The sequence below is a fragment of the Anastrepha ludens genome, chromosome 2, assembly GCF_028408465.1.
Source record: "Anastrepha ludens isolate Willacy chromosome 2, idAnaLude1.1, whole genome shotgun sequence".
In the NCBI taxonomy this organism is placed as follows: Eukaryota; Metazoa; Arthropoda; class Insecta; order Diptera; family Tephritidae; genus Anastrepha; species Anastrepha ludens.
The window spans coordinates 105,829,521-105,854,842 of NC_071498.1; the positions used below are offsets into that span (position 1 = coordinate 105,829,521).

Below are 25,322 nucleotides of genomic sequence, written 5' to 3' on the forward strand. Positions count from 1 at the left end.
GGAGCCAAATATTGTTTATAATGGCGCGATAGTGTTCGCCATGCATAGTTAATTTGGCGACAGCCCCGCCTTGGAAGAAATATGGGACGATGATTCCTCCAGCCCATAGGCCGCACCAAATGGTTGTTTTCAATGGATGTAATTGAATGTTCTTGAATAGCTTCAGATTGCTCTTCAGCCCAAATACGGAAATTTTGCTACTTGACGTAGTCCTTAAGCCAAAAACGTAGGACGATTAAGTACACCATAAGTTAGCCTGAGCGCGCGATGAACACTTTCACAGAGCGTCGATTTTCGTAATACTATTCTACGATTTATAAACGTTCTTGAAGCGTAAGATGAAATGCCAATGAATACTGAAATAAATTATGTATTTAGTTTGACAGTAGGCATGCGTCAAACCTCCAATCTGATGACCCATTATGAGGTATAAACCTCAACTTGAAAATCAATTGCGCCATCCATATATATACATAATTGGCGCGTACACCCTTTTTGGGTGTTTGGCCGAGCTCCTCCTCCTATTTGTGGCGTGCGTCTTGATGTTGTTCCACAAATGGATCATCTATATATCTTTATTCAGCACAAACTCTCTTATGAAATTAGATTATAGTAGACATATGCGCTGCGACAGATTTCCTCTTCTCGATTTCAAGGAACAGATACAATGGTGCCTCTGAGAATGAGTCGCAAAACCAACCCATATTCCTAGCCTACTCAGAAGATTTTTAAATCTAAATTAACCCGCCTTAAAGCATCCTCAGTTTATTCTTTAGAAGATTTATAAGGAGTTTTCCCTTAAGGTTATTTCCTAGCACATGCCACTGTGTGGTGCCTCGTAGACTTTTCTCTCCTTCTTAGCTCCTCTTGTATAAATTTGTCAGCTATCTCAATCCCGCTAATGCCTTTGTGAAAGTATGTAGAGCGATGAAGTATTTAATCTCTATATGTACATCTACATAACTAGTGAGCCTCAAACATTGATAAAAAAACAAAAAACAAATTGTGTGGAGTTTGCCCTGATTTCATCAATGGTGCGTACAATTTCACCTTTCAGTTTAGGATTTTTTTTTTGTTTTTGTTGTTGTAGTAGCAGCATAAGCATTCCCCATACATATTTGAAGAATGCTAATGGAGTGTCAGCATTTTTGGCCGGATATATATTCCGCCGCCGTAGCCGAATGGGTTGGTGCGTGATTACCATTCGGAATTCACCGAGAGGTCGTTAGTTCGAATCTCGGTGAAGGCAAAATTAATAAAAACATTTTTCTAATAGCGGTCGCCCCTCGGCAGGCAATGGCAAACCTCCGAGTGTATTTCTGCCATGAAAAAGCTCCTCATAAAAATATCTGCCGTTCGGAGTCGGCTTGAAACTGTAGGTCCCTCCATTTGTGGAACAACATCAAGACGCACACCACAAATAGGAGGAGGAGCTCGGCCAAACACCTAACAGAAGTGTACGCGCCAATTATTTATTTATTTTTTTTTATATATTCCGGTCGTTGCGTAGAACCGTCTGTCGCGGTAATTGTTTTAGGACTATTTCTATACAACTTTCCCTGCAAAACAAACAAACAAAAAAACGAAAGATATAAATTCAACGGCGTTAAATCACAAAATCTTAAGTATAATTTTATAACACTGTGAAGCCTTAAAAAAGTATACAGCCCCAAAATATTGTTCCACAACTCCGTTGCTTTTGTTCACTACCAAGGGCTTGTTGTTGTTGTGTTGTTGTAGTAGCATACCCATCCCCATACATATGCGTGGAATGCTGCTGGAGTAACAGTCCTTGGCCCGATCTTGAAGGCCGGCATAGCCTTTGTTTTTTGAGCGATCGTCGAATTATGCGGCCTTTATTAGTTCTCTATTTAGACAATCATCCAATCTCTTCATGTGCTGGGGATGGAACTCGCATACTCTGCGACAGACCAGACTCTACCGTAAAATGAAGTAATGTATTTTTGGATTGCAGTCGACTGCGACTTTCTGAAGGAACTAGAAAGGAAGGGCTGTCGGATTATTATCTATACAGACGCCGTGACACCAACTTCCTGAGGAAAGATTATGTTTAGTCGAACACTTCTTTGGCTAAGCCGCTAGAGTGCGTGTAAAGTGTTGGTCTTATTGGAAACAGTAGGACACTACTATCAACTCTTACTCAGTTGTCTAGCTTAGGTCAAATAATGTACCCGTTGACATAAGCGACAAAGCTGGAGCTGAAAGTACCGCGATTAGATCGAGCCGCCTTATGTAAGATTAACTTACGGGTACTCCGAAATTCATAAAAACTTTGGCCGCTTCCTGGTGCTTTAGCCTTCAAAGAAGTATACATTTAGGCCGCATTTAAAACCCTAGCCTGGATAACTTCTCTTTCGGCCGCATTGGATTACTTCTCTCTCAAAATGATGTGGCTATCCGGCCACAATGTCAACGGGGGTTCTGTAGACTAACTGCGCTCCGCTCTTAAACTACACTCGTTGCATGGTGAAAAGATTTTAGGGGTGTCGAATTCTATTTAATTATTTGCATCACTGAATAATCAGTAACTTAAACAGCAATGTGTAAATAATTTTTATTTACAGATGGTTTAAAACAAAGGAAAAGAAAAAATTAGATTTTTAGTACTTTCTGGTTTTCATTTTCTTTGTTTTTTTCGTAATAGCTTGTGGAATACGAATTTTCCATCTTAAAATAAAGCCCCAATAAGCAATTGTTAAGCTTTTTGTAATTTGTCTTCCTCTTTGGCTGCCATTAACCCTTACAACACCGACGTGCAACGTCATCGCTTTGAAACTGAAACACGATCATCACGATAATCGAAACGTTTTGACCTTGAATTGAACAACAGACCTGCCCACAGACAAAGTCAAGTGGCAAAGCCAGTGTCAGCAAAAGAAGACGAAGTACACCACTTTAAATCAAATAACAATAAAAAAAACACTTCAGCATAAAGTCGACCGACACCAATCCGACGCAAAAAGCAAAACCTGTGACAAAAGTAGAGCTATACACCAGACTACCAACGTCATCGACACCCAATATTGTGGCGAACGCTAGGCAGCAATAAAAATGGAAGAAGGAAAATTAGCTGTACGAAGAGGGGAAAACTTATCTCGAATTCATTGAAATTTGAGTACTTTGTAAAATAAAAAATAGAAAACAACAATGTCGACTCACCACTCGCACCTCGCTTATTTGATGTTTAATTTGTATTATTATTATTATTTCTCTTTTTTTCAACAAGTGAAGAGCCAAGTGGAGGAAGAGACACAATTCATTTTAAAGTCATAGTGGAGCACATGGCGTATGGTAATTGATATCGATTTACGACTCGAGTTCTTTGTCTTAATGACATGACTATCAACGTACGGTAACGGTGAAGAAGAAGCATTTTGTATGAAAAGTGCAGTTACTGTTATGTATGTAGTCGAATTGTTATTCAACCGCAAGTCTCTCACTATTTTCCAATGTAATTTTTGTCAAGTGATCCAATACGTTCATATCATTTACGATACACAGAATGTGTAGCAGAAATAAATTTTAAACGGAGCATATTTCGTGTTACAGTAAAAGTCAAAAAGTGTTGGATTGATTTTCATGAGAATTATTACTCATTTATTACCTGCGTTATCGAATAATATGTACGGAAATGAATTCCGACAAACTGAACCTTTTCAGTTTTATGTGGTTTCATTTATTTGTACAACCGGCACGCTATTACTATTATAAATTTGTTTACACAACGGTTATTTGTAAAATCCTAATGGCGTCGAGAGATTTCATATAAACAGTTCTATTGTTTAGTAAAGCCAATTGTGTATTACATCATAATTGTTGACGTGAAGGTCCAGGTTTAGCATTAGAATCTAGATCTTTTGCAGACATTCTAGACCGAAGATCTTAACATTTTCCATTAGGCGACCCTAAGAGACATACAGCTTACTGTTGTAAATCTTTTCGCAATTTTACACAAAAATTTAGTTTTTGTTTCGTTTATGCGGAGGCCCAAGCTTCTGGCTACGTCTTCAAGTTTTAGAAACTCCTTTTTCCAAGCTACTGTACTCCTTGTGATGGTTTTACTATTATAGTGCCGTTCAAGCATATACCAAACATCCGCACAATATTCTCCAGAGATCACATTTTACTGGTATCACCGGTGGTCGAAGATGCGATGAATAACACTATAAGTAGTAGATTTTCTCCAATTTCAATTGAACCATACAGTGATCCACAATTTTTTTAATATTTTGAAATTTCCGTTTGTTCATTTATTTTTGCACACGATATGAAATTTAAGTGGTGGTGAGGTGCCACGCCCCCTTTTCCATTACCTAATGCGTAACTGTATCAAAGTTTAGTATCTTAGCTTTTGTGGTTACAAAGAAAGGTTACAGTTTAGATGAGATATGACACACCCCCTTTTCCAATAACTACCACTTTTCACCATAAGTACACTATAAACAATTTATGCATTCGTTTATGCAATTTAGCAAATATTCGTTTTCACATTTAGGGGGCCACTATTTATCGGGGTTAAAACTGCTCCACTAAAGGAAGTTATTTCCTTCGAATCGGTGAATTTTTCATTGAAATGGTGCGAACGGAACACACAAAAATGATTTTAATATATTAATATTTTAGTATGGCGTGTTTATATAATGAATAATTTGTACCTTTTTGGCAAGAATGTGTCTTTTCCAGGTAAGGCACCTATCCAATTGTATAATAAGGTACATAACGTTGTTATCTTGGGGAATGGTTACGTTACTCAATATAACAGCCGGACATGTCTTTGCCTTGTTCGCCATTTCCCCACCCACTCCTCTACAAGTTTTAAGTAATTTTATAAGACTTTCGTTATATAGACTAACTAGATAGGCAGGCCTGCACAATCTAGCCAATGTTGAACATTTGTTTCCGTACATAATTGTGATATTATCCGCCAATATGGGAGTTAACACATTTCTACTTATACGAATATTAAATGTAAACAAAATATATAACGTTAAATAAAGTTCTCCTGAGGTACACCATTCGATATCGGAAATTCTTCTATAATAAAATCATTTAATCTTACCCTGAATCGTCTGTTAGAGAGTACGACTTGAAGATGCTATGGAAGTTGGAAGGTAGTACTTTGATACTTTAATGTAAGAACCGCTCATGCTCAACCTTGAAAAATGGTTGGGCAAACAAAAATTTAAACTCAAGTCTTGAGCTTAAGAAAGATTGCTAAGCAATACTCTTTTCGTTCAAATGCCTTTCTTATTCTATTAGTAGTGACATTAACCTGTTGCATTAGTAGTGCCATTAATAGTTCCTTGTTTCACACTCAATCCAAATTGATGTGGAAAGGATTTACAAGGTGAAGTCCAAAATAAAAAAGACTGGCCCCATAAAATGACTTCGATGGCGCCATCTTTTTAATGAGTTAATGCGTTGGAAGTTACATCTCTAGCTGACTTCCAGTGAATGCTTTGTGACATTCGGTTCAGTGGAAACGAAGTTATTGCGTCTAAAGTGTCAGTATGTTTGTGTCATCGGTACAAAAATGAGTTTCGAACAAAGAGCTAATATCAAATTTTGTTTTAAAATCGGTAAAACGTTTACCGACACATTTGAATTGATGAAAAAAGTTTATGGCGATGATTGTCTATCTCATGCCAGAGTTCATGAGTGGTTTACACGTTTCAGAGATGGTTGTGAGGACACAAATGAAAATGAAAATACGGGCCGCCCAAAATCAGTAATCACCGAAAACTCCATCGAAATTGTTCATAAATTTATCAAAAATGAACCGAAATCATCGTTGAAATTCACTGGATCGGAGTTGAATATCTCCAAAGCATCGATTTATCGCATTTTAACTGATCATTTCGGCTTACGAAAGGTCTGTGTACGTTTAATTCCATACAAGTTAACTGAGGACCAAAAATTGACCGGAATTCAACTTTCGAAAGACCTCATTAAAGAGGCGAGAAAAGGCGATGACTTCCTTTACAACATTGTAACTGGTGATGAAACGTGGTGTTTTCAACATGCGTCAAAGTGTCGAATGGAAAGCCCCAGACGAGCCAGGACCCAAACAATCGCGTTTGGTAAAGTCAAAAATCAAGTTGATGCTCATTTGTTTTTACGGTTCCAAGTGAATTATTCACAAGGAGTTCGTACCATTTTCTATCTTGGCGTTTTGAAGCGTTTATAACCATTCATGGAATTCGCCCTGAATACCGGGAAGGAGGAAGCTGGCGCTTATTGGCGATTCACATTGTGACTGATTTTTTGACTAGAAATCACATTTTAATCATCAATCACTCACCGTACTTGCCTGATATGGTTCGCTGTGATTTCCACCTAATCGGAAAACTGCATTTGGCCATGAAGGGAAATCGTTTTGCGTTCGTAGGGGCCATCCAAAAAGCTTGTACCGACATCCTTAAGGACATTCCGATTAATGACCTCAAACACTCTTTCGAAAAGCTTTTAGATCGCGCAAAACAGTGTTTCGAGGCCAAAGGGGACTATTATGAATAAATAAACTCGAAGTTATTATAACAAACCTCCTGTCGTTTCTATTTAAGCTCAATCTTGTTCATTTTGGACTTCAACTTGTATTTTAGATACTAGTAACTTTTCAAAAGGTTTCTAGATGTAAGGCAGAGCGCTGACTGGACGGCAGCGTTGCGTCTTTTCCTGATTTGGCTACCATAATGATCTCCGACCCTTTCCAAACTTTGAGAAAATACCAAAATTTTAATACAGCATTTAAAATACTTCTGATTGGAAAGGTAGCAAACAAGGTAAAAACTTTTAAAACAAAAAGGAGGAAAAAGGTACCAAAGACGAAGTGTACTCAAATTCTCAATAATTTTAGTATTTACAAATACTCAGCTGAACGGCGTCTATTGGCACTCACATCTACTTATAGGTAATATGAATTCATTCACTGTTTTGGCTGACTACATACAGATAATGTAAAACAAAGTTGTACCTGTGCACCGACGAGTACATACGAGTATCACGGACCTGCAGCACCTGGCATTAAAAAGAAAACCAGCAACAAACAGAAACAACAAAATAATTGTCCGATTCAGTCAATGCCACCGCCTTAGTGTTAACTATTTCAAAGTTGATTTCGCTATAAGCGCAAACTTGCATTTTTATATGCATGCACTTCATTTACCTAGCCCCAAAATATGTACATACATACATACAAAACAAACAAATTCAGGTACATACATAGTTGGTATCTTTTAAAGTGGATTTTCTCACCATTCGACAAATTAATGAGCAAATGGATCAACTAGGTAGGCAGACCAGCAAAACATAGCCACTTAATAACCAGTTTCTTTTCCTCCCCTACTTATAATCTAACGCTCGTGTGGCACCTGTCCCCTTTGAAACTTGCAATGCCCACTCCTCCGCTAAGTCACTAAATATGAGTACCTATTTTTATGCATTGCATTGCAACCCGCAAACATTTTGTCGACAAACGCACATACCTACCTACATATCTGCGAATGTGAATATACATATAAACATCTAACAAAATTTGTAGATTTGTATGTATGCATATACGAGTATTTCTGCGCTGGTTTCACCTCTGTGGGTGCCCCAAAGGTACTTGCTCGCATTTACACTTGCTCTCATATTTAAAATTTGCATGCTTCAGCGACTTCTCATATGCCATTTTGTGTGACGTCGTTCATAACATTTTTGATGCACATACTCCTTTGTATCTAAAAGCACATTACATAAAATATACAGTTGCGAGCATTGAAAGCCGGCTATGAAAAAATTACAGTTTTTCTGTTGATTTTTTTAAATGTGTTAATTTTATATTACACACATTTATTAACATTTTACAAAAACATAACTGAAACAAATTTTTATGTATTATCCCTAAAAATATTTTCTTCTCATTTGTATCAGAAGTTATATTGTCACAGTTACATATAATTGATGTTTTTTATAAAAAATATTATTGTAATATATAATATAGTAAAAAAATAAATTTCATAATAATTTATTAAAATCCGTCTAAACACTTTCCAAGCCATTAAATTAAATTGCCTTGCATTACCAGCAACGAAAAAACGTAAACTTGCCAACCAACTGATTCGTGTTTGCAAAAAAAGTATAAGTACGCCATAATTAAAATTCTACTGGACCAATCGTTTTTAAATGTTCCACAGTACTTTATCAAATAATTTTCCAATAACCAATTAGTTGATTTTTTTTGGGTGAAAATCGATTTTTTCTGGTGTTACGAAAAATTTGAAAGCGAAAAAATTCTCCCGGTGATGCCTCGAGACACTTCTCTTCTAACAAATGTATTTTAAGTTTTTTTTTACATATCTGATTCTGTTGCGATTTAAGATACTTATATATCGCAAAACAACCATTCTCGAGGGGTCTTTGGTCTTTCGCTCGCTCAATCTTCGATATTTTGTAATGAAAATTTAGGTAAAAATATTTTGTTGCATTATTATACGAAAATTGACTGAATAAACTAACGCTATCTGTATCGCCAAAAAAAGTTGTAATTTTGAAGTTTTTAATGAATTAAATTGTCGGTAAAATTTAAATCACAACTATTTGCTGGTCAGTAGTGCAATGTGGAAGTCACAGTTTCTGACTATTAAACTATACCTCGAAGTAAAAAGACAAAATAGATAGTTATTTTTTGGTTTGACAGGACGCATGGTCCTCCGGGATAATATCTAGTTACGAAAAAATCTGTTAAATCTAAAATAAATATGGGGTATTCTACTTATATTTGGTACTAGAGCTAATAGTCCAAAGAAATTGTAAGAAAATACCATTATATACCACATACCTGCTGGTTAAGCAGAAAACAAACTCTTCGTTAAAGTGCTCACATGTTCCTCGTCTACTATATGACATCTCGTAATGTGACTCCAAAGCATTTTGTTTTTTGGCATATCCAAGAAAAAACGACATTTGGTCAACCAAGTTGGGGTCAAATCGGTATTAATGGTAAGTGACATTTTGGAGGGGTTGCCGGGCGTTAAAACCAACATCCTGAGGTCTTCGACGCATAATTTCAGTACCAAGATTTCCTATGAATTTTCTAGTTAGATTTGCCTACAATTGATGCTGTAAGGCATTGCGCTCTGTTAACGGATCTTTCTTTGAGCTCGTCTTTTTTACAGCTCTTGAATCAGTTTTTCTCTTCTGATACCAGATCCTCGGATAATTTAAAACCAAAATCTCTAATGGCTGACTTACTGAATTCTAGTTTAACACTAATCTCTTAATTAAGGGGGTAGTATGGTTAATTCGGTGTAAAACAAGCATATTTTTCGAAATTTTTTTTGTCGACACAGTTGATTTATTCAAAATTTTAAAATTACTTCATTATAAAGTCATATTTAAAGAATATTGTGTGAAATTTTCATTGATTTTTATGAAGAAATGAGTTGGTGGCAGCGAATCTTCGCGGACGTCTCATAAAAAAGTTTTATTGCGGTGTCCCTCAGAACTCATTACTGGATCAACTAAAATCAAAAAACCAAATTGATTTCATCAGCTAATAAAGTTTCGCAGGTAACAACGTCGAATTTTTTTTTTTTTTTTTTTTAATTTTTTAAAGCGCTTTGAAGTCAAAACACCGATTTTTCATAAAAAAAACTTGAAAACTTTGTTGTTTTAAAATATGACAAAATTAAAAAAAAAAAAAAAACTCGACGTTGTTACCTGCGAAACTTTATTAGCTGATGAAATCAATTTGGTTTTTTGATTTTAGTTGATCCAGTAATGAGTTCTGAGGGACACCGCAATAAAACTTTTTTATTAGACGTCCGCGAAGATTCGCTGCCACCAACTCATTTCTTCATAAAAATCAATGAAAATTTCACACAATATTCTTTAAATATGACTTTATAATGAAGTAATTTTAAAATTTTGAATAAATCAACGGTGTCGACAAAAAAAATTTCGAAAAATATGCTTGTTTTACACCGAATTAACCATACTATCCCCTTAAGGACTTCACTCCTTCCTAGAATTGTCGCTATTTTCCATTTTAATCGTTTTCCATAAATTCAACATACCTTCATTACATTTAGCATTACTCTTCACGAAAAATAAATCAGCAATGATAACAAAATGTATAATTAATATAGGGCTGACTATTTAAATTGAAAGCATCTGGCAGCCATATAACATCGACTAATGTCGTGCCGCATAGAAGCGTAGGAAACAGAGAAAATTTCGGGTGGCAAGGTCAAATGTGGCCACTTCCGCGATACCATCTTCGAAAAGTAGTTGGAAGAAATATGCTTGAAATAAATTATTAACCAGATGACGAAACCCATATTTTTTTTTTTTTGTTTTCAGAAATAAATGATTCTACCTTAAATGACCAACTCTGTACTCATCGCAAGTACAAGGGTTAATCACCCTACCGGAAGATTTATAATTTTTGCAAATAGCGTCGTACGGCAAACATATTTGACACTTGTGAACTAAACAGCTGCAGTATACAAACAGACAAGCAATGGAGCGCGTAAAGGTCAAAATAAAAGCTTCTATCACTGAAAATCATTTTTGTTTTATTGAGTAAAAAAATATTTTATTAATTACTTCTGCTGAATCTTATACCTGACGAGCATATACCTATCCACATTTCAATGCTCACAACTGTATACATGTATGCGTTAGTGCATATACATACTTACAAGTGGCTATATATAACTCATGCTCTGAACTCATGCTTTGCCCTAATTCCTTTCATTACCTTTTACTGATTTTAGATGAAAACCTCATTTGTGGATATGCACAGAGTTTACTTTCTGCCTCAAATTCATTGAATGGCATACAGGTTTAGATATACAGGTATCCTTTTATGTTATATATGTATATAAAAATATTACATTTTAATCATATTTATTAAGTTTACACGATTACTAGAAAATATATCATTAAATTGAATAACTGAAATAAGTTGGGATGAGAAAAAAATAAAAGAGGCCATCAATATTTAGAATAAGATTGTGCATTCGTCACCCAATTAATTAATTTTCAGTTATAATCGTTTCATGCAACTCGATAATGTTCCAACATTGTTGATGCAATTTGGAAAATTAGTCTACGGAAACTCACATGTGAGATACATATATTGGATTTGATGGGAAACGAAGATTTGATTTAGCTGCATAAGGACTGTGCAGATTGAGCATCCACAAGCCAGCAGATTAAAGGGTTGAAATATGTATAGAACAAGAGCCTTAAGGGGTTATACGCAGTTATGAAGCAAATAAAAGACGGGTTGTCAAGGATTTATCCTGAAGAAACTTCAGAATATTTTAATTTGAAAATTTTTGGCGGTTATAAAAGCATCCTTCAAGAATGTAACAAAATTTTTTATTTATGAAAATGTTGATTATAGAGCGCGCTGCAGGCGATTTCTGGAACCTCCTTTAAAAAAAGACGATTTACGGTGTACATCGTAACTCAGGATTGGATTATCTGAAATCAAAAAACCAAACAAATTTTGTTAATATATTAGATTATCTAGTAATTAATCGTTCGGCTAATCAAAATAGTGAATTTTCACAAAATGGCAGCTTTTAAAAGAAATGATTTCGATTTTTACGTTAAAATTTGGCCGTAAATTGATTATAAAATGGAAAATAAGTATCAGATTTACAAAAGGAACGATTAATTACTAGAAAATGTATCTTTAAAGATTGAGTTAAAACGGTTGACCGATCAAACAAGCCGTTTTCGAGATATCGTGTACACCGACTTGAAAAATGCCGTTTTAAAAAAAACACGAAACTTGAAACTTTACAATACCTACCTTAAAACGTGCCGAGGCATCTCTACATATTTAGGTATAACTCCGAAAGTATTGCTTAGATCTACTTCAAATTTTGTGCGTATACTTTTGAATATATGTACATTACAAAAATGCAATAAAAAAAAATCGATTTTTTTGAAAGTCATAACTGCGTATAACCCCTTAAAAGAGCGCATATTTTCTGTTTTTGCTTGTAATAATATACAAAAATTTTGAGAGAAATTCCGTACCCAGTAATATTGAGTTGTGCTCATTCGTGCAATTACTCTGTGCAGAAATTAATTTCCATAATCCTAATAAAACTTAATTTTACTTATATAACTCATATATCCATTTTCTGACGAATCTGGAAACGTTTCCACTGTATAGATTGTTCAAGTTCTTAAAGAGATATTCACTAACGAATGTGAAGCGCATTCTATGAAGTGAAAGTTTTACTATTTTTAAAGAGTAACACTAACTTCACGGTCAGCAACATGCATTTAACTTGTCGTGAAATGCTGCGAGCAACATTGATTGTCAAATTAGAAGGCGCATCAAATTTGTGAGCCTAGCCCCAGAAGCAATTGGTAAATTTTGGTAAATTGGTACTACTTAATTACACAGTAGCGATAGCTCTTTCTAAACGTAGAGAATTATGTATTTTATACATATGGAAGAGTATTACTGAACCGAACAGCTGATCTGATTAATAGGTCTATAGGAAGTTCCGTTCGTCTAAAACAAAAATACCCTGACACATAAATACTCGGAAATCACAATGTCAATGAATATTATGCAATCAAATTTTAGCTTTATAAAAAGACAGCTTTTGACTGGGATTGGTGTATTTGAACCGAAATTAAGATACCTACTCTGAAGCCATGTGGAAGCAGACGTCAATCTTTCAAGCGGAAAGCGGAATACTGCTGCTTTACCAAGAGGTCAAGCGACTAGTCAGGTGCACAGATCTCATAAGGTAACCTATATATTGGCATATATTTGACTCATAGCCAATCAAGTTTTGATTATCTGAGTATCGGACCATATTGGCTTTGAAGGAAGTACCACAAACTTCCTTTATAGGTACAGAGCCCTTCTGCAGCGTAGGCGAGAGGATACTGTATCCCTTAAAAAATAACAATCTAGCCGAGATAACTTCTGGTATCTCATAATCATGAACGCTTTACCGATTGCTTGACCTTATTCAACAACAACCTAAGAATTTTCAGACGAACACTGGCAGGAGATTGTTAGTTGAATTTATAATCTGACTAAACCGAGAATTTATTCGTGTGAAATCTACAGATTCTGCAGTGTAGAAATCAAATTGCAAGCCAGCTACTTGAGTAATGAAAAAAGAATCCTGGGTAACCATCTAATACTGAACGGCATGCTGAACTCCAGAGCTCCAAGCTCTAAGTCTTTGAAAGGGGCACAATAGATGTTAAGATCGCAGTGCTCTATCCTCAACAACAATAATAATAGTAAAAGTAATAAAACAAAAACACCTTTCATAATACAATAACAAAACACTTGATAGCTTTCATTGCTTAGCGATAAGAGAATTCAAAAGAAAAATCATGTTTTTCAAACGCAAATGTGAATGATTGCATATTCTTTCGATATGGAATGCTTGAAACGTTGACTATGTCAATTGTTATACTTAGCTGAAATATTTCTAAAACTTATGCTGTTAATGTTTTCTTTTCTGCATCTGCAATAAAACGAGGAAAATATCTGTGTAATCGAATGCATCAAAACAAACAATAAAATCGACTTGTATGTAGTTGTATTTAGAATCGTTGGTGACATGTTTTCGCTTGCTGTCAAACATTATGAAATGCATAGTTCTGTGTGTTTTAAGTTGTAGTGCGTACATACACACATACATATATATGTATAATATCTTCGCTTTTACTACTCTTGAAATTGGGCGTGTTGTTCAAATGTGAAAAACTCAAGTGAAAATGGTGCCAACAGCGGTACTTACTGATGCTGCCACTGCTGCTGACGATGGCGCTATTGGTGTATCGTATCGAAAGAATAGGGCGTAAACACTTGGCTATGAAAAAAGGGTCGTTTATATAGTGTAACGAATTTTTTTTAGTTCATAGCATAAGCGCTGGTAGAGAGTGGAGCGCAACAACATCTTTAGATGGGTTAAAAACAAGTCTTGCACAGTGTTAGTATTGCAGTAGCGGTCACGAAAATGGAAGCTAAGAAAACAAATATTGCTTGTATTTTAAGGACTTAAAAATTGCATCAGGCTATTTAATAAAAGCTAAGTACATACTCGAGAATGACCGAACATCGATTTTTGAGGCCGAAATGAACTTCAGTAGATTTCAACCGAAGCTGAACAGAATACATATAAAACGAGCATTTTCCAGAATATTTGATTCCATATATATTTGATCCTTTTATTCTCGTATAGAACATAGGGCTTCGACAACCCAAGTAAGTGACCTTAACAACTTTTATTTTTGAATTTATTTTTTTTTTTCCGGAGAATATATGTATTTCAGTGTTAAAATCAACGCTGCTCCAAGCCAGCTTCTATAACTGCTTTAATGTGTTTCTCTGAAACTTTTTAGTCTTGAAGTTTGTGTACGCCATAACTCTAAATCTACTGGATCAATCGTTTTGAAATTTTGATAGTGGTTCTTCACATAATTTAGATACCGGGATATTTTTATAATTTTTTATGATCACTATGATGTCACAGTATTTTTTTTTTGTCGGGACAACTAGCAAGTGCAGCACTCAGACATTAATTGAGTCCATTGTACTACACTTGGATCCCCTTTTAATTTTCTTTAAATCTACCCGATCTCCGAAGAAATCTGAGTAGATCTTGTGGTGCCAAGGAGCCAAGATGGTCGCTTCTTAACACATCAGTGCCAAAGACCTCAAACCTGATTCGAGCGAAGGCGGGGCAGACACACAGGAAGTGGTCCGCCGTCTCATCCTCCTCTTCACAAGCTGGGCAGAGTACACTGTCTGAGATGCTCAAACTTTCCATGTGCTTTGCCCACAGAAAGTGGCCCGTCATCAGTCCAACCAGCCGTCTGCACTCCCCTCTGCTTAATGACAGAAGGGTTTGCGACAGTCGATCGGACATGACAGGTAACATCAGCCTCTCTCAGCCTGCCAAGCTCGCTTGTGGGTGGTAGTTACCCATTTGCTAACCGTGGCCGTGATGGCCGCAGAAGGGAGTGGCAAAACGGGCTCTGGGCCAAAGAAGTTGGACTCAGAGCCCATCTTAGCTAAGGAGTCAGAGGTCTCGTTACCCGCGATACCCACGTGTCCCGGGACCCAAGTTAGCATCAGGCTATTATGTCTACCGACATAGTTCAGCCTGGATTTACAGGACTTCACTACCCCTGATGTGGTTAGAGGGCTGTCTAAGGCCATAAGCGCAGCTTGGCTGTCGCTGCAGACACATATAGATCTGCCTCTCCATCGATGTTACGGTAACTACCCGATTTATTTTAACGAAAATCGGTTTTTTGACTTCCAAGACCTCCCAAAGAACTCTCAAGAAATATTTCCTTCATCCTATCAATTTAAGGGGGTCTTCTGGTCTCCAGCGAAAAAAAAATCGATTTTTTTTTTTTTGCATAATTTTGTTGTATGTGTATGCGAGAATACGCCACAGAAAGGATTTTTTGAAAATCGCATTTTTTCACATTTTTCTGGGCACCGAAGTGTACCCTCCTCCGGCCGTTTTATCATAAACTTTATCTTTAAACGCGTTTCCCCGAAAATCGTGTTTTTTAAGCATTTTGGTCACAATTTTCATAGTAGTTATACTCCGATTTCAATGGTTTTGGTCTTAAAAGGTTCGGAAAACTTACCGCTAAGTTTCCCCGTGTACGATTTTTGAAATTTTTTTTCATTCCATTTTTATTCAAAAAAGTTCAAAAAATGAGCAAAAAAAAATTTTTTTTTGCAAATTGTTGCATAACTTTTGAAAAAAATGTTTAAAAAAAAATCTGTCACGGGAAAACTTAACCAGGGCAACTCTGAAGACAACGCATATCTAATTTTTGCTTTCTGATTACCCAGGTGGAAAACCCGTGACCAAAATGGAGACCTGTTTCGTTTGGAGGTGGACGTCTTCAGCGCCATTTCAAGGTCGCGGGTGTTAATTTTTTTCAAAGTCAAAACCATTTTTTAAAAGCCAAGACATGTACCTTTAAAATAAAAAAAAAATTTGTTTAAATATTCACAGGATTTGTCACAATCAATCCCCAAAAAAACCCTTCATTTCAGGGCCTCGAGACCAGAAGACCCCCTTAAGTTTTTGTTTCAGCTGATTCTGCTGAGTTATGATGTACACAGTAAAAAAAATGTCTCGAGGCACCACCGGAGATCAAAGTCACTCGTTCAATGCAATGAAAATTTAGGAGAATATTGTTCAAATATTGCATTATTATATAGAAATTAACTAACTCTTTTTATACCGAAAAAAAATGCTTAAAATAATTAATATTTCGCATTTTAAATAGAACATTTCTTGTATTTACATACTAAAGGTAAAATTAGAAGGCTGCTCCTGCCAAAAATTCACGCGGTGGTCCCGGAAGCCCATTGTGATACCCAGGAACAGATTTCCCCTAATATATGAGACGTTTTCTTAAACATTGTGTCAAAAAAATATCGGCAATTGTTCATTTAAAAAGCGCGTGTTACACATATTCTAAACTTGTTTTGCAGGAATGTTGGGACAACTGTCCTCTATAGTGTCGCAGAGTTTGAGCCTGATCTGTCAATTAGCTTGCTTTTAGCATTTAATTACATCAGTCAACCGCAGGTGTGTTCTACGATTTCACTACTAAATTTTGTGTTTTGAACGGGATTTCGTGTGTCGTATCGTTGAAGATGTTGCAGAAAGCCTATGGGGAGTGTGATTTATCAAAAACACGGGTCTACGAGTGGTATAAGGCATTTGCAGAGAGCCGAGACGTCGTGGAAGATTTGCCCCGATCTGGTTGCCCATCAATGTCTTCAACGGATGAAAACGTAGACAAAGTCAAGGAAATGGTGTAGGAAAACCATCATTTAAGTTTGAAAGAGGTAGCTCGTGACCTTAGTGTATCTCACGAATCAATTCGTATCAGTTTACACCATCAATTGGGCATGAGACGCGTGGCTGCTCGACTCGTTCCAAGAGAGTTGAATTTCTTTCATTCATCGAAAGAAGGTGGCGAAGACATGCTTGAGCAAGTGAATCCGGGCCCAACGTTTATCCAGCGCATCATAACAGGTGATGAGACGTGGGTGTATGAGTTTGACACGCAAACCAGTCAACAGGCGACTGAATGGCGCTATCCACATACGCCGAAACCCAAAAAACCACGTCAAAGTCGGTCAAAAGTGAAAGACATACTACTCGTTTTCTTTGATTATCATGGTGTTGTGCACTCTCAATTCGCTCCAAATGATTCTACAGTAAACGGTAAATAAAGAATATTATTTGGAAGTTATGCGACGTTTGAGAGAGAATGTACGTAGGAACGGCCCAATTTGTGGAAAGAAAAGTCATGGATCTTGCACCATGATAACGCACCGTCTCACAAGGCTCATAATGTGAACACTTTTTTGACCAAAGACTCGACAAATATCATCGAACAACAAACGTATTCACCGGATTTAGCCCCTGTGACTTTTTCCTTTTCCCAAAACTTAAGGGGTCCCGGTAGTCTAGAATTTTCGAAAAATCGATTTTTTTTTCATATTTCAAAAGTATTAGGCTTTTAATTTGTGGAAGGATATTTCCAGTGTTTACAGCCGTTTAGCAGGTACAGGTGTTATACAGCCATTTTAGCAGGTATAGTCAGATTCGTCACGCGCCGGTATCAATGGATGGTTGCATTATCCACTCTGAAAACTTTAAACTCAATTATCTCAAAACTACGTCTGGTGTTGTCAAAAAAAAAATTATTCACCCGAATCGTCTGAAATTTTAATATATTGTTCACAACATCAATGGCTATCGTCCGTACTGGAGTCATATTATTATTTCATTTATTTCGTTTTTTTTATTAAAAAACTGAAAACAACCGATTTTTAGAGTGTTAAATTCAAGAGCGTTTTACCAAATTCTTTTTTTTATTCTTGTACGGGGCATAGCTACAGTCATATTGATTAATAATTTTTTTGTTTTTTGTGTTTCAGATAAATAGAAGAGCCAAAATGGACAACGCCAATTTTTCGGGAGCATCAACTTCTGCGCCATTTTTAAAATTATTAAAATTAAAAAAAATTGTTATTTTTCATTTTTGTATGTAAAAGAAGTTAAATAAAAAGCCTAAAAATGTTAAATATCGTTTTTCATTTTTTTAAGGTGACAAAACTTTCTGAATGAAAAATTTAAACGTATTCTTCGAAGTGCGGAGCGTATGTAGTGCGGGATGGATTCTACCTCATATTCTCAGCTCTACAACCTTACCTGACCATAGCTTTTGCTGAAAGCTTTAACTAAAGTAACGACAAATACCAGTTTAAAAATTCGAGCTCATATGAAACTGAGCTTCAACTTTTATACAAGGCGCTCATTGTTCTGACTAAATTCTTCATTCTCAATACTTTACTTACTTGTATACTTAAAAAGAAAAGTTTTTTAGGAAACTAGAAGACGTAGCAATCAAAATATGTGTATATATGAGGTGTAATTTCAAAAATATTAAGACGATATAAGACGAGACTTCAAAACTATAGATGTCGAATCTGTTTCAATGGTCATTCCTATGTCTATATATTTGCTTTAAGAGTCCATTCTAAGTATGTATGCCAAAGATTGTATTTAAAATTTATTTGCTTTCGGTGACTGTCATCACTTTGACGTATATAAGTATGTATGTATGTATATATGTACTGCAGGGTGATCCTTTAAGTGTTTGGAATTTAAACTATCGATTTTTTCTGTTCACTTTGAGTGCTAAAATTTCAGAAATTTAGTGTATAGTTAGGCATTAACAAATTGGGACGCTTATCGCTGGAATAAAGTTTAGAAAGATTAAAATGGAAGAGTCAGCCGAAACGGTGATATTAGTTGGCCGTCCAGAATTAGCGATTTTACTCCATTTGATAATTTCTGAAATGTTACGCCAACTATCTAGAGACGATCCAAGAGTTTAAATATCTGAAAACTGTTGTAGCCATTGGTGAGATGAAATCCAAAACTCGCGCAAATGTACTGAGATAATCGCATTCACAGAATGGGAAATAGACAATGTAAAGCCAGCCGTGTAAAGTCACTTAGTGATCGGGTTCTTTAAAGTTCTTTGGAAAATAGTAGTGCGTCTTTTATTTATAGCCGAATTAAATTAAATTACAAGATCTAGAGGGACCACCAAATACCTACATACATATGTATATCTATAGCCATTTCTCAATAACAATACTATGATTATTTCACAGGAAAATCATAAAAGAGTCAACAGCAGGGTAAAATGAATTGCTTCATACAAAAAAATAAAAATAGAGCATGTTTGCTATTTTCATAGTAATATAAAATTTTCAGATTTATGATATACTCGTTTAGGAAAATACGTTCTAAAATGTGTAGTACTGGTTTTTTAATCACAAGTATGATACTAAAGAAAAATATAAGAACAAACATTTATTCGCAAGCCCGATAGATAAACAACCCTGTACATATTTGTATATTACAGTTATCGAACGTGCCGGCCGTATGAGCAACGAGTTCCTCCACACTTCTATGATGTTATAGACGTGCTTTGAACAACCGCAGCTGAACTTCTTCAACATTTCTTTACACCAATCGACACGAGTACTTTTTTGGCCAATTGTCAAATTATGCCGTGTCCAACGAGAACAAATTTTCTTGACGGCCAAATGTTCGTGCAATATTGAATGTATGCTGGCCTCACTAATGGCCAAGGATGCCTCTATCTCGCGATATATCACATATTTACCCTGCGTTATCAATTCACGAGTTAGTTCCACCTTTTTGTGTGAATTGAAATTTTTTCAATTTATAAAAATATCGCATTCGGCGCAAAATATAAAAAGCAACCTGCGTGTAGCCCTGAGGCAAACATTGATGGGTTTAAGGAAACCAAATATTGACCGGATTGTACATTTAAAAAAGGTATTTTCGCAACATTTTAATTTCTTCGAAAATCAATATATTCACCTGCTATTTCACTATTCCGATTCTGTTAATAACATTTAAAAAAATTTTTGTACAGTTCTTTTAAGCTTAAACACTTTATCATCTCAAGGAATTTCTTGGAAAAAATGTGCTTGAATGTACTTTTAAATCAGTCCAGCTTATAAAAATGTTGGTATATTTTGGCGAAAGTCTTAAAATTTAATAAATTTTACAATTTCGATGGAAACCAGTACCGATTGTTGTTTTTGTTTTTTGTTTGTATGGAGAGTGATGCACCCTAATGTATGTACAAGTTTTTATGTCAAGTTTGCTCAGCAAAGCAACTGCAGTGAAGTGTTTCATGTTCATATCCTTTTTCTTTAAGCGGCAACGTGGAGCCACATGACATCAGACATAAAAGACGACTAGGCGCCACAGAAATACGCATAGAGAACAAGAACGCACAACCAATTTTTTCACTAATTTTGTGTCATACACAGAAAGAGAATGTACATATATTTACATGGTAATTTTATGAGCCGCAAAGGGTGCCCAATACCACAACAGCCAAAGGCATTTTTAGATTTGCTGGTCGATTGCAGTGAAAGTTGATGTCTAACTGACCTTGACTCACTTTGTTGTACGTTAAACACTTAATTATTTTCAGCAACTGACTACGGCTATTGCAATTAGCAGCTTCGCCCATTCCGTTGGTTTAGTCAACAATTCATTCTAACTAAATTACAAATTGGTTTTAGCAAATACATACATGCATACGCACATATGTACGTAAGCTGTGGAATTTACGGTACTTGTACACGCAAAAGAGGGGGGAAACGAACAAAAGAATTAGTAAGTGACAATATTTAGCCTGATAGTTACGTTGAACTCGCTTCAAATGTCTGCAAGTCACCTATCAGCGGCTTGTGAGGTTGTGAGTCATGCAGTAAATAATTTTATAAATTATTCGACACAATAAAGCGACTGCGAGTCACAGCTGAAGAAGGCAACGTATTGTATAGTAGTTTGACAGCGTTCGTTCGTTCAAAACGTTCATCGTTGCCGTAATCATCAACTTCGTAGTCTCATCATATTTTTTGTGATGTACTAGTCCATACATACATATGTATGTATGTTTCTTTTTCTTCACAGAGAATGCATAGTGTGATAAGATGTAATATAGAGGTTTGTGCCGGTCATGAACTTTGCAGCTGAGCTAACGCGTTCGCTGCCTGAGCTACGTAACTGAGTGGCTATCTGATAGCTAGACACCAGGCAGCTTCAAAATCAACTAAATTTATTGTACATAGACTCACCCGTATGTACACATGTAAATATGTATGTCTTCATGTGAATATGTGCATGTGTATACAAGTGTAATCGTGGAAGTAATAACTGCACTTTCACAAAGATACCCTACGTCCAGATTATTTAAGCATTATGATTTTCATTATGAGTGAACGGAAATTTAATACTGAAACTAAGCAATGCTCCACGATTAATTTGACGCTTACATTTAGTGATGTTGGTATACCTTTTGTGCTCTAAAACAGACGCGTTTGACTTTAGAAAATACTCAACTAATAAATAAACTGTACGAATAATAACAGGCTAATGCATATATCCTTGAATGGTGTGCTTCTTGCTGTTGTCCCACTAATGGAAGCAGAGAAATATGAGAAATAGATCATAGATTCTATTAGTATAAGCAGAGTATTTCAAGATGTGAGGATTTCCAATATTACACGAAAGTTTAAGATTAGGCTCTAAAGATAATGTTCTCACGAGAATCGGACACACACTACCGAAACGAAACGAATTTGCGCTCACCAAAAGCCAAGGTAGTGTTTTATGCTGTTATAACAACAATGAGAAGAACCAAAGTTATGATCTAGCAAAGATGAATTCATGTAAGGTAGACTCACAATTATTTTGTTTTTGCTTTTTGGTGGTTTGACTGTCAAAATAATCTGTTTTTGTTGTTAATTCATTTGTTTGTTTACATTCTAATCGAAATTTTGGTACTGAAACAACCAAATCGAATCTGGTATCGCCTTGGATCCAGCATTTGGAATTTGAACTAACGAATTTACTTTATTTTAGTTAACGAAATAACATCCGCAATGTGTCAGGAACGTAATTAGAGGTTAGGAATTTACAAAATGCATTGTTTTTGAATTGAATTGGAATATCAAAATTAGAGGACTGGTAAAATAAAACAACAACAACGCATATAGAAGATGTCATAAATCATTATTCATTTCATGGAATAAAACGTATGCCATCGTTAATGTTATGAACTGAGATTTTCCGAATAGCCGGGTCTATTTTAACATATTTTTGTTTTTAACCATATATGTATAGGACTATGAATAAGTTCGTGCGGTTTTACAACAGATGGCGTAACTTGATTATTATTCCATCGATCCACATTTCCAAACATTCATTGGAGAGCTACTGTCGTAAGGCACAAACGTCAGTATAAGTTTTTTATTTGAAGCGTAAACAACAATATTTTTACCACACTTGAAAATGTCGAATTTCGTGCCAAATAATGTGTTTTTGCGGGGAATTCTTCTTCATTATTTTAATATGAAGAAAAAAGCAGCCGAAAGTCATCGTATCTTGGTGGAAGTTTATGGTGAGCATGCTCTATCTGAGCGAACGTGCCAGAAGTGGTTTGCACGCTTTAAAAGTGGTGATTTTGGCTTGGAAGACGAAGAACGCGAGGGTGCGCCGCCAAAGTTCATGGATACCGAATTGGAGGAATTGCTCGATCAAGATCCGGCTCAAACGCAAGAAGAGGTTGCAAAAACTTTGGGAGTTGATCAATCAACCATTTCCAAACGTTTAAAAGCCATGGGAATGATCCGAAAGGTAGGCCATTGGGTGCCGTATGAATTGAAGCCAAGAGACGTTGAACGCCGTTTTATGGCATGCGAACAACTGCTTCAACGGCACAAAAGAAAGGGTTTTTTGCATCGAATTGTGACTGGCGATGAAAAGTGGGTCCATTACGACAATCCAAAACGTCGGGCAACGTATGGATACCCTGGCCATGCTTCAACATCGACGTCGGCGCAGAATATTCATGGCCTGAAGGTTATGCTGTGTATCTGGTGGGACCAGCTGGGTGTTGTGTATTATGAGCTACTGAAACCGAATGAAACGATTACGGGGGATGTCTACCGACGACAATTGATGCGTTTGAGCCGAGCACTGCGAGAAAAACGGCCGCAATACGCCGATAGACACGACAAAGTTATTTTGCAACATGACAATGCTCGGCCACATGTTGCACAAGTGGTCAAAACATACTTAGAAACGCTCAAATGGGATGTCCTACCCCACCCGCCGTATAGTCCAGACCTTGCGCCATCCGATTACTATCTCTTCCGATCGATGCAACATGGCCTGGCTGACTAGCACTTCCGTAATTACGATGAAGTCAAAAAATGGATCGATTCGTGGATTGCGGCAAAACCGACCGAATTTTTCACAAAGGGAATCCGTGAATTGCCAGAAAGATGGGAAAAAGTAGTAGTAAGCGATGGACAATATTTTGAATATTAAATTTGTAACCATTTTACGTCAATAAAGTTTCAAATTTCGAAAAAAAACCGCACGAACTTATTCATAGTCCATTATTAGTATTTGGACAAAGCTTATTAACACTTTACGTATACGGTGAGAGCATAGAGAAGATTGCGCAAATCGCTAATCCGTTCTCAATGAATTTTACACAATCTGCTGCTAAGGTGACGTAAGTTTTCATAGTTTTATTTACATTTTTTGTTCACAAGAAAATTTTTTTTTGCTATAAATGAAAACTGTCCGAAGTATTTCTTAACAAAAACTGCGGAGCGAACTCCGTCTTTACTTTATTGAGTTTAGTTATGAACGCACTACAAAAATGAACTTAATAACTGAACCTAAAACGCTGATGTTAAGTGCATTGCTAGATGTTACCTGCATTGCCGCGTGATATCCTTGCTGGACTTTCTGCTACTAAAGTAGTTTGCACGTGCGTATGCAGTGTTAATTTATATTATTATATGTTTACAATAGCCTAACCCAACTTTTAATTTTTGTTAACAAACGTTAGTTATTTTGAGTTTATTATTTCTCTCACAGCGATACTGGCCTACGAACCCAAGGATGATAAATTACCAGGTTTGGCCTTCAGCTATGGCGAAAAACGAAATTGAAAAAGCGAGTAAATTTGGCTGACATGTCACCTGGTACTAGGCAGCAGAATTCTAGCCGTTTATTTCACATGTATTCACGCACTAGTCCAATCAGTCGTCATTCAGAGGACCATGAAGTAGCATGAGCGAAGGCTGTGTTGAATTTTTTTCCTTAATCACCACACAATCTCAGTTTTTTCGTAAAGAAACCGCCGTCATCTCTCCTGTTACTTCAGTCAATCAGCTGATTATTTCAAATTCGTTAAGAGCCGGATAACGGTCTAATATTGGTCACATCTTCTAAATTCTCTTCACAATGGTAGACACGTACAAACTCATTCGGTGAACACCCAATAAGAGTCAAACAGATAGTTTCCACGACAATCGATCGTGGGAACGATCCGGATTTATACCCGACCAAGGGCATTATTTCAACAGCATTCCCCTGGCATTTTTTACAAATAAGTATGACATTACCACAAAAAAATATAATAGTGAGTCAATAAAAATATGAGTACATGAAATCAAATTTATCTTAAACTATCAGAATTATTAAACCTTGGCAATCGGTAAGACCGCGTTTAGCATTCACCAACTTTAGAAATGCTTTTTGCACATTCTCTCTAAAGTACATAAAAAATAGTAGTTTACTTTATGCTTTGCAATCTTTTTCCACAGGCGGCACGTGAATTCTCGATGAGGCAAACACTCTTGACAACAGTTCAAATTCATAAACGCACAGCCCCAACAGCAATGGCGAATGAAGAGAGACAACGACACCTAACCCCAGGCGAGGTCTTGAAGCAGACTGAAGATGGAAACGTACAAAAAAATTCGCAAAAAAAAAAACACGAATATCCGTACACAAAGGCTACTTAAGTAAACGCTGTGCATTCATTAGTTGAGGCGAAGCGAAAAAGTTCACCATGGACAGTTACAAAGTTTAAATAAAGTACCAACAGCTTTTCAAACAGACGCTGCGGAAAAATTATGAAATGGGGAATGTCTTAGGCAAGAACAAAAACAACAACAATAACAAAAGAAAACATCAAGGCAATGGTAACACTCACAGTATTTAGTATGCTATAAATAGTGAATGTTGGTGACTTCATGCGCGCTTATAATTGCCTTGTTAATTTTTTCCCTGTTTGTTTTTGTATTTGTTTCTAACTTTTTCGCTTTTTTGCTTTTGTAGACCCAC

The 25,322-nt window shown here is 36.2% G+C and overlaps 1 protein-coding gene across 20 annotated transcripts in view; it reads right to left on the reverse strand.

Annotated features, from left to right (window-relative positions):
* Nucleotides 1-25,322, reverse strand: part of LOC128855034 (F-actin-monooxygenase Mical) — a 205,449-nt gene that overhangs the window by 174,749 nt on the left and 5,378 nt on the right. The gene's annotated exons all lie outside the window — the stretch shown is intronic.